Below are 18147 nucleotides of genomic sequence, written 5' to 3' on the forward strand. Positions count from 1 at the left end.
GACGGCTCCAGCCGGGGCTGTTCCAGAACTCATCCCTTGGGTCGTCTGAGACAACTCGGCCAGGGACGAGGTCCCCCCCGGGTCGGACTCTCCCAGCTGCATCTCAGATTCTGGGAAGGAGTCAGTCTCGCTGAGGACCCAACCCGCCCAAGACTTCTCGAAGGAAAGACTCACCGAAGCTCCCGAGATCTCCATCGCCTTCCCCCGGCTGGAGACCGACTTTCCGCCCGCTGCGTCTTCCCGCCCGGGTGCGCCTTCCGCAGCCTTCTCGCCTTCATTGCTGGACCGGCTTCGGTGCCTTCGAACCGTCCCTCGACGATGGGGAAGCAGCGATCACGGCTTAAGGCGGGCGGAGCGCGCGATTCGAGGTGCCGATCCTCCACCTCGCCCGTCCGACTTCTCCGCCTCCGTCGAGGCGCTGCTGAGCGCCAGGACGGGGATCCCGGGCACTTCCTTTCCTCCCTCCCTCCCTTTTCCTTCTTCCTTTCCTTTCCTTTCCTTCCTTCTTTCCTTCCTCCCTTTTCCTTCCTTCTTCCTTTCCTTTCCTTTCCTTCTTTCCTTCCTTTCCTTTCCTTCCCTCCCTTTCTCTCTCGTCGCCTGGTGCCCTGCAAGAGTCCCGGCGCGCTCTCGCCGCTTCGCTCGGCGGCGCCCGGGTCTTTCAGCGGCTCAAGGACGAGCGCCGGGTGCGGGCGGGCTGTGCGCCACTGGGAATCCGCCCGTGTCAGCAAAGTGCAATTGGCCGCGCTCGGTCCCTGCCTCGGAGGCGTCGCCGCCGCGCTCTCCCCGCCTCTCGGGAGAGAGCCCTCTGTTTGGGTGAGGGCGGTGGCGGGGGGGGGGGGGGGTAGAGCGCTCCAGAAAGGCACTTTTCCCATCAACCCAGCCGTCGGCCCGGCAGGGTAGGACGGGGGCCGGGTGAGGAAAGACGCGGGGTGGCGGTGGTGATGGAGATCCTACCTGGCAGGAAGGTTGGAAGCGTTCTGGTTATTTGGGGAAGGGGATTATGGGCTCGGCGAGGGGGTGTGGAGGGAGGGGTGTCTGTTTAGCCTTGGGGCGGGGTGTGTGTGTGGAAGCCTTCCCTCCGACTTTGGAAAGTCCGACCTTCTGCCCTTCTGTTTCGGGCTTGGAGGTGGGACTCGCCTCCTGTCCTGGTGGCCCTCGTCGAGCCCTCTGCCTTGTTCCCTGGAGGAGGAAGAGTTTCTCGCCTCCCGAGGCCAACCGGCAGAAAAGTCTTCTTCCTAGGTTCCTTCTCCTTCTCTTCACCTCCTTCTCCACTCTCCACCACCCCTCCGTCTCATTCTTCTTCTTTTACTCCTGCTCCTCTCCCCCCCTCACTCCTTCTCCACCACTCCTGCCTTTTCACCACCCTCCGCCTCCTTTTTCACTCCTTCTCCTCCTCCTCTTCTTCTCCCCCTCCTCCTCTTCCCTCACTCCTTCTCCCTTTTCACCACCCCTCCACTTCCCTTTTCACTCCTCCTCCTCCTTCACCTTTTCACCACCCCTCCACCTCCTTTCCCCCCTCCTCCTCTTCACTCCTTCTTTTTCCACCACTCCTTCTCCATCCCTCCACATTTTCCCCTCCTCCTCTTCCTTCTCCACCACCGCCAGCACCACCTCCTCCTCCTCTTCATTCCTTCTCCTCCGCCTCCCCTCTGCAAACCCCTTTCCCTTCTAGCACTGTTGAGGTTACCCAGTTGGGTCATGAAATGTTTACAAAATAAACAACCCAGCTCATAAAGCACATGGGATCCCCACAGTTCAGTCCTGAGCTACAAATATTTACTTACTTACTTACTTACTTACTTACTTACTTACTTACTTACTTACTTACTTACTTACTTACTGGCATAGTTCCCTCTAAGCTGAGCAGTGAGCAATCACTCACTTAAAAATCATCATCAACTCAGAGTTTTCCAAACCTGCCCAGAAGCCGAGAGGGAAAGAGTGAGAGGGAAGGAGAGAGAGAGGAAGAGAGGAAGAAAGAGAAACAGATAGAAAAAAGAGAGGAAGGAAAAGAGAAAGAAAAAGAATGGGAGTAAGGAAGAGAGAAAGAAAATCAAAATCTAGTTTGAAACTAGCTCAACTCTTTAAGTGGCATTTTGATATTGATAGAGTTGCCCTATTATGAGCTCACTGTTATAGACACACAGTACAGTATTTTATTTTTAAATTCTCTGAGGCAAAACAGGGTGGGTTTTTTATTTGTTTGTTTGTTTATTTATTTATTTATTATTTCTGTGCCGCCCAGTCCCGAAGGGACTGTCGCTCAGACACTATACTTTTCCGCCCACCCCCCAAAAAAATTAGAGGGAACACTGCTTACTGGTACTGTACTTAACTTACTTACTTATTTGAATTTGTATGCCAGCCAACTCCCGAAGCACTCAGAACCAGAAAATAACACATACAATGTAATATTAAAACCCCTTAGAACAGTTTAAAACGATTTTAAACCAACAATTAAAAACAATTAAAACAGTTTAAAAAACCATGCATTTTCTATCAGAAACTTGGACAGTCAGACTAAATAGTTAACAGTGAGAATAGTAACATTCCAGGCAAATTGGGACATACATTTTGTCAAAGGTATCTTCTCCTTGGGCAACGAAGAGATTTGTCCAAGGTTACCATGGTTGCTCCTACCCCAGAAGAAAGAAGCAAAATTCATTCCTGCGATTAAATTTATCTAAGGTTCCTTTATGGACTTGCTGCACTCCAGGCTAAGAAGAAACAGTTGAAAGATGGATAAACCGTGCAGGATTATTGATTTGCAATTGAGATATCAGCTGCTCGGAGCCCTCGGGACTGTTTTTATGCCTCTCGGAGATTGTAAATCTCTCCCCTTTGACTGCCAAGAATCTGGATGGAATTTGGGCATTTTCACACATTTTCTCAAAACAACCCAGTGTTTTCCCTTCATCTCCAAAAAGTGATTTGGTTTAACTGTTGGGTTAGGATGTTTTCCTGAGTTTTCAGCCAATGTATCCTGCAAGCAATTTCGTTTCGGTTTGTGTGAATACAACCAGTTCTGATTTATTCAGTAAATCTTCTGCCGCATGAATCCCAGCGACCGGTTAGGTCCCACAGAGTGGGTCTTCTCCGGGTCCCGTCAACAAAACAATGTCGCTTGGCGGGGTCCAGGGGAAAAGCCTTCTTTGTGGCGGCCCCGACCCTCTGGAATCAACTCTCCCCAGAGATTAGAATTGCCCCCACCCTCCTTGCCTTTTGTAAGCTCCTTAAAACCCACCTCTGCCGTCAGGCATGGGGGAATTGAGATATTCCCTTCCCCCTAAGCCGTTATAATTTATGCATGGTATGTTTGTTTGTATGGATGTTTAGTTTTATAATAAGGGTTGGTTAGTATTGGATTTACATGATGTTTTTTATTACTGTTGTTAGCCGTCCCGAGTCTACGGAGAGGGGCGGCATACAAATCCAATAAATAAAAATAAATAAATAAATCATGGTTAACCACAACTAATCAAGGAGAGAAGCAACTTAGAACTGGGGAGAAATTTCCTGACAGCTAGAACAATCAGAGGAACGGCTTGCCTCCAGAAGTTGTGAATGCTCCAACACTGGAATCAACCTTTTGAACAAACAAATACATTTATACCCCAAGGCCCTGAGGGTGAACCTAATGGGGGCAGGATGCTCACTCACATTGCATTTTGAGGTTGGGCGCTTGGCACCAAAAAAAGGTCAGCTATCCCTGCCCTAGAAGGTGTTGACATGGATTAGAGCAGTGTTTCCCAACCTTGGCTACTTGAAGATATTTGGAATTCTGGGAGTTGAAGTCCAAATTTATTTATTTATTGGATTTGTATGCCGCCCCTCTCCGCAGACTCGGGGTGGCTAACAACAATAAAACAGTGTATAATAATAATCCAATACTAAAAACAGTTAAAAACCCATTATTATAAAAACCAAACATACATACCATGCATAAAATTGTAAAGGCCTAGGGGGAAAGAGGATCTCAATTCCCCCATGCCTGGCGGCAGAGGTGGGTTTTAAGCAGCTTATGAAAGGCAAGGAGGATGGGGGCAATTCTAATCTCTGGGGGGAGTTGGTTCCAGAGGGCCGGGGCCGCCACAGAGAAGGCTCTTCCCCTGGGTCCCGCCAAGCAGCATTGTTTAGTTGACGGGACCCGGAGAAGACCCACTCTGTGGAACCTAACTGGTCGCTGGGATTCGTGCAGCAGAAGGCGGTCCCTGAGATAATCTGGCCCGGTGCCATGAAGGGCTTTATAGGTCATAACCAACACTTTGAATTGTGACCGGAAACTGATCGTCAACCAGTGCAGACTGCGGAGTGTTGGTGCAACATGGGCATATTTGGGAAAGCCCATGATTGCTCTCGCAGCTGCATTCTGCACGACCTGAAGTTTCTTCAAGTTGCCAAGGTTGCAAAACACTGGATTAGAGGACAAACAAAAATATACGATGCCATCAAAAGGGCAAAATAATTGCAAATGAAATAGCTTTCAATGCAAGGCATTGGCAATCCAAATAAATAAAAATGACACTGTTTTGATAAAGCACAACTACACGCTTGACCTATATTTCAATTAGCAGATGAATCTCTGACTTCATTGGATTCCTCTGAATTGCTATTTACTAAACATCTCCAATAGGTCTCCACCTTATGTGCGTATTCTAAGCTATCTATTTGTTATACTGCTAAATTGTACTACTATTACTACTGTGACCGCTAATCCATCGTCTTGTACGGCTGCCAGCAAATTGGTTCAGCTTCTAGGCTGATAAGCTGAGATGGATTTATGCACAGCTAGTAAAATTCTTCCTTTTAAAGATGCTCCTTCGGTCTGTGTTTAGATAATGAGTAAAGAGAAGGCCGTAATAATATAGATCACATTTATGTTGGATGCTTCCTGATTGCACTTGGCTTTTAATTGTTATTGTGCTCGCCAGCCACCCAGCATCCCTTCTTGTGAAAGGGCAGCTCTCTGAATTTGCTAAATAAATAATCACGCAGGGCTCACATAAAAGGAAGAGCATGAACTGGTGATTACACCAGAAATGAATTCAATGGCTTATTGATACACCGCGATCAAGGGAGGAAGGAAGGAAGGAAGGAAGGAAAGGGAGCGTGAAGCTGTCAGCTTAAATAAGAAATGTAAAGTGATTTCCATCCGTGCCGCCAATGGAAATAAATTGCTAGGTGGGTGAGAACCAAAAGGAATTTATAAAGCAGTTGCTTTTGAAAGAAGAAGTAATATCCAAGTTATTCCTCTTAAAACAGGCACGACAATGGCCAAGGCCGACTTTGTTATCATCTCCAGTTGAAAAGAATTGAAAAGTTGTTTGAAATGTGCATGTTCTGAGTTGTAAACGTACCATGTAAAATGCTGAAAGGCAAAACTCTTAGGGGCAAACTAACCCACTCTATGTCTCAAGGGCAAACTGAACAAGCTCTTATAAATAGAATTTTATTGGCCAAGTGTGATTGGACACACAAGGAATTTGTCTTATTTATTTATTTTATTTATTTATTAGATTTGTATGCCGCCCCTCTCCGTAGACTCGGGGCGGCTCTCAACACAATAAAACAGTTCATGACAAATCTAATAATTTACAATTTAAAATTTAAAATAGTTAAAAAAACCCATTTTTAAGCAGACATACCTCCAAACATACCATACATAAATTATATAGGCCCGGGGGAAATATCTCAGTTCCCCCATGCCTGACGACAAAGGTGGGTTTTAAGGAGTTTACGAAAGGCAAGGAGGGTAGGGGCAGTTCTAATCTCTGGGGGGAGCTGGTTCCAGAGAGTCGGGGTCGCTACAGAGAAGGCTCTTCCCCTGGGGCCCGCCAACCGACATTGTTTAGTTGACGGGACCCGGAGAAGGCCAACTCTGTGGGACTTAATTGGTCGCTGGGATTTGTGCAGCAGAAGGCGGTCTCGGAGATATTCTGATCCGATGCCATGAAGGGCTTTATAGGTCATAAAGGTCTTGTGCATATGCTCTCAGAGCACATAAAAGAAAAAGATACATTTGTTAAGAATCATGTGGTACAACACTTGGAGTATTGCATCTCAAATGGCTTATCAGCATGATTGGGGTGTAATGTCTTTAAGTGATGCCTTAATTTATTTGGCTTCATGCTGTCCACTGCCAACATTTTTAGACACAGTAAACATAGCGGTCTTTCCTCGTCTCTCACCGTAGTGACAGTGAAGCCAAGCGCTAAATATGTTTCCTCATATTTCCTCAGCTTACATTTGTCTCATTATCTCCGTCTCTCTCCTTTCTTTTCACCCGTTAAATATTTTTCCATGGTGTCTCTTAAGGGTTTGTTTTCTGCATTTCATATTTCCTGCTGTGTGCTATTGTTCCGTGCAAAAATCTCCTGCGGCAAAAAAACCCCATGTTCCCTGGGGTCAAGCCCCCCCCCCATCTCTCTGTGCTGTCCCACGGGGGGGCGCCCCACTATTTGAGAAGCACTGGGTTAAATGGTTCACTCACTCAAAATGGCATTTTTAATTTTTTAAAAAAACGGTGAGGTGTAAAAGAAACCACAGAAAACACAATTTTAATGTCCAAACATTTCAGTATCACAACAGGTATCACTTGGAATGGAAGGAATTAAAAATAGGCAACAGATAAAATATCTAAGCATCATAGGTACTTAATAATAATAAGTCCGCTCAGTAAAACTCAGCTGCATTCCAAAAAATACATAATATTGCCAAGCCTGAATTCCATTTAGAGATATTTCAGGAATAAAAGGATGACAAATGTGTGTGAAAAACAAAATCAAAATTCTTGAGATGAGGGCCACATACTGCATGTTATGATTAACATTTACCAGTCAAAAACAACATAGAAACATAGAAACATAGAAGACTGACGGCAGAAAAAGACCTCCTGGTCCATCTAGTCTGCCCTTATACTATTTCCTGTATTTTATCTTACAATGGATATATGTTTATCCCAGGCATGTTTAAATTCAGTTACTGTGGATTTGTTCCAAGGATCTACTACTCTTTCAATAAAATAATATTTTCTCATGTTGCTTTTGATCTTTCCCCCAACTAACTTCAGATTGTGTCCCCTTGTTTTTGTGTTCACTTTCCTATTAAAAACATTTTCATACCACAGTCCAGGTTAAAATTATTCTAAGACAGAAAAATAGAAACCTTTTATCGATAACAGGCTACAGTGAACATTAAAAAGAGCCTTTGAGGCTTCTTTCTCCTGGTTCTAAGAACAATTGCCATGGCTAAATTTATGACAGGCAGAAAACTATAAAATATATTAGAAATCACCGGCATTCTTAGCATTAAACAGGGCTGTTGTTTTCTGGTTCTAAGAACCAACAACATCACGCCTAAATTAAGAAATCTACTCAGGATTTCAGCAGCCACGTCTAGAATTAAAAGGGGCTGCACAAATTTATTTACTAGTTTCAGGACCTAATGCCTCTCCCTAGCAAAATAATACTTATTAATTTATTGAGATGGCAATAACTCATATTAAAGTTTGCCGTCAGGTTTACTTTTGGTTCTAACAGATTTGGCTGCTACTGAACGTAATTCTAAGAAAGTGAAGGAGCAGGACTGGTGAGTTTTTCCTTCCAGTTTGAGACTCATTTGGGGACCCTCAGGGACTGGGAGAGCCTTCTCTCTGAGCGCTCTGGACTCTTCCAGTGTGATTCACCCTCACCGCTCACTCAGGGACTGGAAGACCTCCTCCACCAGAGGCGCCATGGCACTTCAACCATCTTGCATGGGGGTCTGGTGTTTAGTCACAATGGCCTCAGGAACAGCGCATCTCTTGGCTCACTTGTTTCACGCATTGCATTGATCATCATTGGCCATATGTGAAATTTAGGCAGGGAGGTGATCGAAAAGGATCATTTCCAGTTTGAGACTCATTTGGGGACCTTCAGGGACTGGGAGAGCCTTCTCTCTGAGCGCTCTGGACTCTTCCAGTGTGATTCACCCTCACCGCTCGCTCAGGGACTGGAAGGCCTCCTCCACCAGAGGCGCCATGGCACTTCCACCATCATGCGTGGGGGTCTGCTTTGAGCACAGATAGAATCAGGAACTGGGCAGCCTTTCTCCCAAAAAACGCACCCCATCAACTCACCTGTGCTCGTGTATGAATGTAGAAAAGCTACAAATGTGGAGGAGGAGGACTGGCAAGCTGAAATATTCCCTTCCAGTTTGAGACTCATTTGGGGACCTTCAGGGACTGGGAGAGCCTTCTCTCTGGGCGCTCTGGACTCTTTCCAGTGTGATTCACTCTCACTATGCGCTCAGGGACTGTAAGGCCTCCTCCACCCGGGGGCGCCATAGCATTTCCACTATCATGCGTGGGGGTCTGCTTTGAGCACAGATGGAATCAGGAACTGGGCAGCCTTTCTCCCAAAAAACGCACCCTATCAACTCACCTGTGCTCGTGCATGAATGTAGAAAAGCTACAAATGTGGAGGAGGAGGACTGGCAAGCCGAAATATTCCCTTCCAGTTTGAGACTCCTTTGGGGACCTTCAGGGACTGGGAGAACCTTCTCTCTTAGCACTCTGGGCTCTCTCAGTGTGATTCACCCTCACCACGCGCTCAGGGACTGGAAGGCCTCCTCCACCTGGGGGTGCCGTGGCATTTCCACCATCATGCGTGGGGATCTGCTTTGAGCACAGATGGAATCAGGATCAGTGCAGCCTTTCTCCCGAAAAACGCTCCCCATCAACTCCCTATCATTCCCAAATCCATGCTGGTATGGGGGATGCTTTGGGGCGTTCTCAAAGCTATGGCTAACATTAAACCATGACAAATAACTAATTACTACTTTAAGAATCACTGGCCACATCTAGCATTAGAGAAGGCCATAGAGATTCTTCTTGGTTTTAAGAACCATTGTCTGGTCTAATAGCCAAGAGGCAAGAAAATAATGGGATCTTATATACATCATGGAACACACTTAGATTTAAAGAGAGTACTAGACTTTTTCTTCCTGGGTCTATAAACCGTGGGGTAAAACTATGCCAGGCAACAAAGCTAGAAATTAGATTACAGTGATCCCTCGATTATCGCGAGGGTTCCGTTCCAAGACCCCTCGCGATAATCGATTTTTCGCAATGTAGGGTTGCGGAAGTAAAAACACCATCTGCGCATGCGCGCCCTTTTTCATGGCCGCGCATGCGCAGGTGGTGGAGTTTGCGTGGGCGGCGGGGAAGACCCAGGGAAGGTTCCTTCGGCCGCCCAGCAGCTGATCTGCTCGGCAGCGCAGCAGCAGCGAGCAAACGAAGATCGGGGTTTCCCCGCCGCCCACGCAAAGGGGAAACCCCGATTCGGCTCCTCGCTGCTGCCGCGCTGCCGAGCAGATCAGCTGCTGGGCGGCTGAAGGAACCTTTCCTGGGTCTTCCTCGCTGATGCCCCCGCTCACCCGCCCGCCCGCCGCCCACCAGCAAGAGGGGGAGAGATAGAGAAAGAGAGAGAAGGAAAGAAAGAGATGAGAGAGGGAGGAAGAGAGTGTGAGAGAGGAAGAAGCAAGATAGAGAAAGAGAGAGAGAAAGAAAGATGAGAAAGGAAGGAAGAGAGTGACGTCATCGGGTGGGAAAAATCGCGATATAGCGTTTCGCGAAGAACGAGATCGCGAAAATCGAGGGATCACTGTATACAGATACAGACAACATTAAAATGTGTAGTGTGGTGTGTTAAATCAGAGTGGCTTACAATTTCATTCATTTTTCTACAGGTCAGTTTTGATTGACTGGGTGAAGTTGCCTTCCTGGAGAAGATCATATTCATTTCTTGCTTTCCATTCGTTCTTCTATTCTCACCCTCAACACTGGAGGTGGACAACTCAGTCTTCTCTCTTCTAAGAAGTTGTGCTACATGCCTTTGAGATTAAAAAAAAAATCAATGTTACTGCAGTGGCCATGGGAATATTACTCCTAACAATAGAATATATAATAGAATTCTTTATTTGCCCAGTGTGATTGGACACACAAGGAATTTGTCTTTGCTGCACATGCACCCAGTGTACATAAAAGAAAAGATACATTTGTCAAGAATCATGAGGGTCATCATATAATGACTGGCATAGTGAATGACACTATCACCTCAGATGCAGGGGTTACTGTTGCTTGCCTGGACAAAAAGTGCTAAGCATAAAACGTATCAGGAAAGACTTAATGAACTCAATCTGTATAGTCTGGAGGACAGAAGGAAAAGGGGGGACATGATCGAAACGTTTAAATATATTAAAGGGTTAAATAAGGTCCAGGAGGGAAGTGTTTTTAATAGGAAAGTGAACACAAGAACAAGGGGACACAATCTGAAGTTAGTTGGGGGAAAGATCAAAAGCAACATGAGAAAATATTATTTTACTGAAAGAGTAGTAGATGCTTGGAACAAACTTCCAGCAGATGTGGTAGATAAATCCACAGTACTGTAACTGAATTTAAACATGCCTGGGATAAACATATATCCATCCTAAGATAAAATACAGAAAATAGTATAAGGGCAGACTAGATGGACCATGAGGTCTTTTTCTGCCGTCAGACTTCTATGTTTCTATGTTTCTATGCTATCAGTTAGTGGAAGACCACCCCTTCCCTCTGTTATCCCCAAACTTTGAAGGATACAAGTCACAACTCAACTTACCTCAGAGCATAGAGGCCACATCGCAGCCAAAGGCTACCAGGCTTGAGCTGGGGACATTTCCCCCCCCTCTTTTTCCTTCTTTCACTTCTGTTTCTTCCTCTGCCTTTTCGAGGAAGGCGCGAGGAGGCAGCAGCGCAGCCTGCTACCTCAACTCAGCGCTCGCTAATTTTACACACAGCTGAGGAGCCCGCCGACTTTTTAAATACCTCCGCCCCTCGGAGCGAGGAGAGGCCTCCCGGCCAATCCGAGGGACGGGCTTTCGAGAGCAGCCAATAAACGGGCGAGGTGGGCGTGGAGAAGATTTGGCCGGGAAAATCTCAGCCTGCGACTTCGTGCGCAAATCTCAGCCTGCTACCGCGTGCGCACGCGCGGGTACCCTCCGATTCCCTTCCGCGACCCCAACCAGGCTTACCTCCCGGAGCGGTTACCATGGAGACCGGGGCTCATTACGGCCAGGTGGGCCGCACAGGTGAGGAAGATTTGGAATCTTCTGCGCTGGGAGGGTATTTTGTGCGTTTAATTGCCTTCTCCTCAAGGCTTCGTCTCCCTCTGGGGATCTTTCGCCTCTCCCCGGCCAGCCTTTTGACTACAAATCCCATCGGTTAGGCAGCCAGCTACCTCCACCTTTGCATAGGAACTGCATAGGGTTGGGGTTTGCCTTTTCAAAATATATCCCCATAATTTTTGCAGATTTTTTTTTAACCATTGAGAGATCAGAGGGTGATTTGGGCTTATACTGGGGATGCTTTGGATGACAAATCCCATCAGCCACCCCCGGGTTGGTAGGGATCGTCCCTTCCTGCAACAGAGCTGCCCCCCCACACTTTCTTAAAATGTTCAATTCTTTTAAAACATCTGAAAATTTAATAATTACCCCTAATAATAAAAAAGGCCATATGAGATGCTTTGGACTACAGTTCCTATTAACCAGTCTGTTGCAAGAGAAGCAATCCCCACCAGCCCCCACCTCTCAAAGGCTGGATAATGGGAACTGTAGTCCAAAGCACCTCTAAAATTCAATCCCGTTTTCTCTTTTTTTTTTGCATCGTCTCTACCTGCCAGGCAGTCCTTGGTTTTATTTTATTGTGCAAATATTGAATTTTTTATTTATCCAGTTTTTTAAGGAAAAAAATCCCCTGGACTGGTTTGGTTTGTTTTCTGGGGATTTTGCATAATACAATATTTTTTGATGCATGAGCCCCATTGAACCCAAATTTGAAACTATTTCTTCCTTTTTCTATTATAGGAACCCTTCCCATCCCCCAGTTAAATATTTTCAAAAGAGGTGCTTGTCCAAAAATACAAAATAATAATTGGCTCTCTTGATTGTATTTCTTCATAGTGTAAATGTGGTTTGGAATAGAATAGAATGCAATAGAATTCTTTATTGGCCAAGGAAGTTGTCCCTATTGTCTTTGGTGCATCTGCTCTTAGTGTACATAAAAGAAAATATAGATTTATCTATATTGTTTATGGAATTAACCAGATTTTCTGCCTTTAGCAATAGCAATACCATTTATATACCACTTCATTGCTTTACAGCCCTTTTGAAGTGGTTTACAGAGTTGGTTTACAGATAGAAACATAGAAGACTGATGGCAGAAAAAGACCTCCTGGTCCATCTAGTCTGCCCTTATACTATTTCCTGTATTTTATCTTAGGGTGGATCTATGTTTATCCCAGGCATGTTTAAATGCAGTGACTGTGGATTGACCAACCACGTCTGCTGGAAGTTTCTTCCAAGCATCTACTACTCTTTCAGTCAAATATTATTTTCTCATGTTACTTCTAACCTTTGCCCCATCCAGATTGTGGACAGATGGATGATAGGGAGACTGACAGGCAGATATAGATAAATAGATGCCATAGATAGATAGATAGATAGATAGATAGATAGATAGATAGATAGATAGATAGATAGATAGATAGATAAGATAGATAGATGGGGTGGGTGGATGGATGTATGGATGGAGAAAGAAAGAAAGAAAGAAAAAGAAAGAAAGAAAGAAAGAAAGAAAGAAAGAAAAAGTATACTAATTGGCATTTCATTAAAATGAAATTTCATTGCATACAGCTCTCAAAGGGCCACCACTTCCAATATGCACCACATAACCCTGAAAAAATAAATACAAAATTATGCGCATTCCCATATAGATTATATGAAAAAATATTGTTTCCCGATTCTAGCATTGGTGAGCAAAATCGTTGGCCAGGGGCTTAACTCCCACCCACCCCCTACAACCAGGTGAAAACCATTTACTCTTATCCTCCTGTTATCCCCCTCCATCAGGATAGCAATTTCCACCCACTCTCCACCCAAGAAGCAGGCTTGATTGCCTATAGAAACCCACCTGGCTTAACAAACTCTCTTTTCTCCCCCCCCTCCTCCATTTTTGCAGCCTGCTAAACAAGGACAACCATCTGCAATCCTGTTAAACAGTTTCCACCTCACTGAACACCATTGGTAGGGTGTTTTCCCTCCATAAGGCGAGCAATTTAGGAAAGAGGGGGAGAAGAGAGGAAGGGGGGGGGCTGCTAATGACTCCCAGCCTTCCTTTCCAGTCTGCTTCCCCTTCTATCTCTCGGCAGCAGCAGCGCTTAAAATGTAAATGAATTTCATTATTAGCAGCTCCGTCCTCTAATTGCCATCCAGAGCCATTCATTACTCTGTCAGCTTATTGGATGGAGGACAACAGCCAGGGCTCCCTTAACCGAGACTGAAAGGGGAGGGGGGGGAGCTGATATGAGCTCAAGCATAAAATAAAATAAAAGGTATCCCTCCCAAACCTTAGACAAGGTTGGGGAATGGGATGGATTTGGGGCGATGCAAACTGGCAGACCGGGCCAGGGAGGGGTGGGGGTTAAAAGAGATTGGGGGAGTTGCTTGGTTGATTTAAAAAGGAGGAGAGGCTGGATTAAAATGGAGGATGGAGAAGAATTTTTTTCCCTCTTGGCTGGGTGACCAACAGTTTATTATTATTATTATTATTATTATTATTATTATTATTATTATTATTATTATTATTAATTGGATTTGTATGCCGCCCCCTCTCCGCAGACTCGGGGCGGCTAACAACAGTGGTAAAACAACATGAACAATCCAATTAATAAAAACAACTAAAAACCCCTTATTATAAAAAAACCAAACATACACACAAACATACCATGCATAACTTGTAGTAGCCTAGGGGGAAAGGATCAACTTAACTCCCCGTGTCTGGCGACAAGGTGGCTCTTAAGTAATTTGCGAAAGACATGGTGGGTGGGGGCCGTTCTAATCTCTTAGGGGAGTTGGTTCCAGAGGGCCGGGGCCGCCACAGAGAAGGCTCTTCCCCTGGGGCCAGCCAAACGACATTGTTTGGTCAACGGGACCCGGAGAAGGCCAACTCTGTGGGACCTTATCGGCCCTTGGGATTTGTGCGGTAGAAGGCGGTTCCAGATGTATTCTGGCCCAATGTTTCCCTTCCCTTCCTTTCCTCTCCCTCCATCTTTCCTTTCCTTCCTTTCCTTTCCTTTCCTCTTCTCTCTCCCTGCCTTTTTACCTTTCTTCCTCAACATGAAACATTGAAAGACACAACATGAAATATTATCAGTTGAAAACCTGCCCAAAAAGAACAGGATACTGTAACCAAATCACCGGCCCTCCCCGTATTCCTTTCCACCCGACCTGTCCTTTATCAAGACAATATGGAAAGTTGAGGCGTCCGATACAGAAGCGTTGGCACTGGGCGCCCGTGCCTTCCTATCTGTGCCTGGCATCAACCCTTGGCTCTCCCTCTAAGGTTGCATTGCAGCTGAGAGGCGGTTGAATACGTGCTTGCTGAATCCCAGACAGGGGATTCTCCCTTAGACTCTCCACGATTGACCTCTCCAGGTTCCTAAGAGGCCAGTAAGGGGCCTACATAAGTGCACTGGTGTGCCTTTCGTCCCCTGTCCAATTGTCTTTCCTTTATCTCACCTATCTTATATATTCTCTTCCTTTCATATATCCTCTCCTCTAAGTTCACTTTCACCCTTATATATATTACCACATGTCTATTTTTCTTCCTATGTATTTGTGTATTGGACAAATGAATAAATAAAATAAATAAATAAAATAGAAGCGGCTGCCTCCCAATTCAGACTAGTTCAACCGAATTGGTAGCAATGTGCTGGTGATGTCCCAATGACATCGCAGAACCGGATCGGTCGGTGCTGGTCCGTGGAGCCCATCGTCTTTCTGATTTTTTAAGATTTTTAAATTTGAAAATTTTTTCTGGTTTTTTTCCCTTCTTCTGCGCATGTGCAGAAGATGAGTTTCCAGCCCTGTGCGTGCGTAGCCATCTTGTTTTTGGCTTTTGGGGGGAGAGCTTTTTCTGGTGTGCTTTGCACGTGATTGTGTGCTTTGTACGTGCACGCCCATCTGACCTGGTCACGCAGTGTGTGAGGAAGTGAACCGGTAGTGAGTTAAGTTATAACCTGACCCCCTGTGCAGTTGGTAGCCCTGGTGGAAGAATAAAGAGCTGCAGGCTTATAGAGTTGGAAGGGACCTTACATGTCTTCTAGTCCAACTCCTTGCTCTCACAGGAAGCCCTATTATTGTTGTTGTTGTTGTTATTATTATTATTATGTCAGTACAACACAGCAAACGAGATCACTATGCTGGATTTTGTATTTCATCACCAGTTGGGCGCTTCCCAAGCACCTAGGACTGCGTGATGTAGCGGCGAATTATGTTTGCCGATCCCAGTAAAGCGGCCTTTTGCAATTGACATGGAGATTTTGTCAATTCTGATGGTTTTCAAATGTCCACTGAGATCCTTTGGCCCTGCGCCCAGCGTGCCAAGGACCACTGGGACCACTTTCACGGGCTTATGCCAGAGTCATTGCAGCTCGATTTTTAGATCTTCGTATTTCACTAATTTCTCTAGCTGCTTGTCCTCAATTCTGCTGTCTCCTGGGATTGCGATGTCGATGATCCATACTTTCTTTTTCTCCACAATCACAATGTCTGGTGTGTTATGCTTCAGATTTCCTTCAGTCGGAAGTCGGAAGTCCCACAGTAGTTTTGCTTGCTCATTTTCGACCACTTTTTCGGGCTTATGGTCCCACCAGTTCTTTGCCACTGGGAAATGGTAGTTCCGGCACAAGTTCCAGTGGATCATCTGTGCCACAGCATCATGTCTATGCTTGTAGTCAGTCTGTGCGATCTTTTTGCAGCAGCTGAGTATGTGATTGATTGTTTCATCTGTTTCTTTACAGAGTCTGCACTTTGGATCATCTGTTGATTTTTCAATTCTGGCTTTGACAGCATTTGTTCTAATGGCCTGTTCTTGTGCCGCCAGTATTAGTCCTTCTGTCTCCTTTTTGAGTGAAAGATTATTATTATTATTATTATTATTATTATTATTATTAATTAGATTTGTATGCCGCCCCTCTCCAAAGACTCGGGGCGGCTCACAGAGTAAATACAAACATAAGCATGTTTGTATACCAGTGATGGCAAAATATTTTTACCCCGAATGACAAAAGAGTGTGAACACCCACCCCCAATAGACACCCCGAGTCTTCGGAGAGGGGTGGCATAGAAATCTAATAAACTATAACTATATAACATATTATCGCACATGCACGAGTACCCACACCCATCATTCAATGCCTGGGGAGGGTGAAAACAGCCCCCCCAGCTCCCCTGGAGGCCTCTAGAGGCCGGAAAGAGCCTGTTTCCCAACTTCTGGTGGGCCCAGTAGGCTCACGTTTCGCCCTCCCCAGGCTCCAAAGGCTTCCCTGGAGCTGGTGGTCGGTAGAAACGGCCTCCCAGAGCCTCTGTGCGAGCCAAAAATCACTGGCTGACACACACATGCACGTTGGAGCTGAACTAGGGCAATGGCTTGTGTGTCACCTGTGGCACCCGTGCCATAGGTTTGCCATCGCTGCTCTATACCATTTCAAGCAAATGTTGTCCATGCCGTTTCTGTGGTTGTGGTTAACAATGCTGGAGGAGATTCTGGGAAGATTCTAGGCTGGAGAAGGTTCATACAACACGTGCATCCCTCAGATATGGGAACTCCTTGACTTAACAACTATTCTTTAAGTAAGGAATAGTTAAGTAAGACAAGGACTCTCAGTACATGTTCTCTGTCTTGAATAAATAATTGAATGACTAATGCGGAGTAAGAAAGTGAATTCAGGAAGTAACGACTGACACCTAGTGGCCACAAGGAGAACGTCACCTACTGGGCTGCTTATAACATTGCCATAAACATATCTGTATACAATATCTATCTGTATATCTACCAGTATATCTATACCCCCCATTTCCCATATATCTGTATACCCTCTCCCTCTCTCTATATATACATACATACTACATACATACATACATACACTGCTCAAAAAAATAAAGGTAACACTCAAAGAACACCTCCTAAATCCGAATACAGTACATGAAATATTCTCATTGAATACTTTGATCTGTACAAAGTTGAATGTGCTGACAACATGTGAAATTGATTGTCAATCAGTGTTGCTTCCTAAGTGGACAGTTAAAGGGAACACTCCAAGAACACATCCTAGATCTGAATGAATGAAATATTCTCATTGAATATTTCATTTGCACAACTATTCCATTTGCACAACAGCATGTGAAATTGATTGTCAATCCGTGTTGCTTCCTAAGTGGACAGTTTGATTTCACAGAAGTTTGATTTACTTGGAGTTATATTGTGTTGTTTAAGTGTTCCCTTTATTATTTTGAGCGGTGTATATACATTTTTGAAATCAGAACAACAACAAAAATGATTCAGAAAAGTAGAAGGTCAACTGTGAGGATTGCAATGTATGTATGTATGTATGTATATGTATTATTATTATTATTATTATTATTATTATTATTATTATTATTATTAATTAGATTTGTATGCCGCCCCTCTCTGAAGACTCAGATGTATGTATGTATGCATGCATGCATATGTGTGTGTGTGTAGATATATATATGTATGTAGACCTGTGTAATTAAATAAATAAAATATAATGAAATAAAGGCAACTGGCAAAATCTTGACTTCAAGCTTTTTGGGGGAGGAGAAATCAGGAGGGTGGGAAATACTGTAGATCATTTGTCGTCTCCCCCAGATTTCGACTTGAAGACCCGCAACCCCCCAAATCTGCTTGGGGGGGGGGGTGTTTGAGGGTCTTGGAAATCCGGTAAACAAACCCTCAAGCCCCACCCATTTCCCCTGGCAAGCCCCGCCCATCCGCCCCTCCCGAGCGCGTCAGCACCCTGGAGAGCGACAGTATAGCGCCGCTCCGCCGCCGGAGACACCCGCCCGCCGGCGCGGGGAAGCAAAAGGGCCGACCGTCCTCCCGAGAGAGCCTCGGCGCTGCAGTAGCGGGTGGGCGCCGGCCGGCGGGCGGGCTGCGGAGCCTGGGATCAAGAGCGGCGATCGGCGGTGAGTCTTGAATAGGGCCGGCTGGAGGAGCAGGGAAGAACGGGCCCTCCTCCGCATTGGAAGGGAGGGGGGCGGCTGGGG

The 18147-nt window shown here is 45.5% G+C and overlaps 1 long non-coding RNA gene across 2 annotated transcripts in view; it reads right to left on the reverse strand.

The window, feature by feature from the left end:
• Positions 1 to 15270: 15270 nt before the first annotated feature.
• Positions 15271 to 18147, reverse strand: part of LOC139173098 (uncharacterized) — a 29209-nt gene continuing 26332 nt past the window's right edge. Inside the window, exon 4 of one of the 2 annotated variants that reach the window (XR_011559972.1) lies at positions 15271 to 15979. This is a non-coding gene — a long non-coding RNA (uncharacterized lncRNA). The remainder of the gene's footprint in view (positions 15980 to 18147) is intronic. The other variant, XR_011559973.1, reaches the window with a different exon arrangement.

This window comes from Erythrolamprus reginae, chromosome 10 (genome assembly GCF_031021105.1).
Source record: "Erythrolamprus reginae isolate rEryReg1 chromosome 10, rEryReg1.hap1, whole genome shotgun sequence".
NCBI lineage: Eukaryota > Metazoa > Chordata > Lepidosauria > Squamata > Dipsadidae > Erythrolamprus > Erythrolamprus reginae.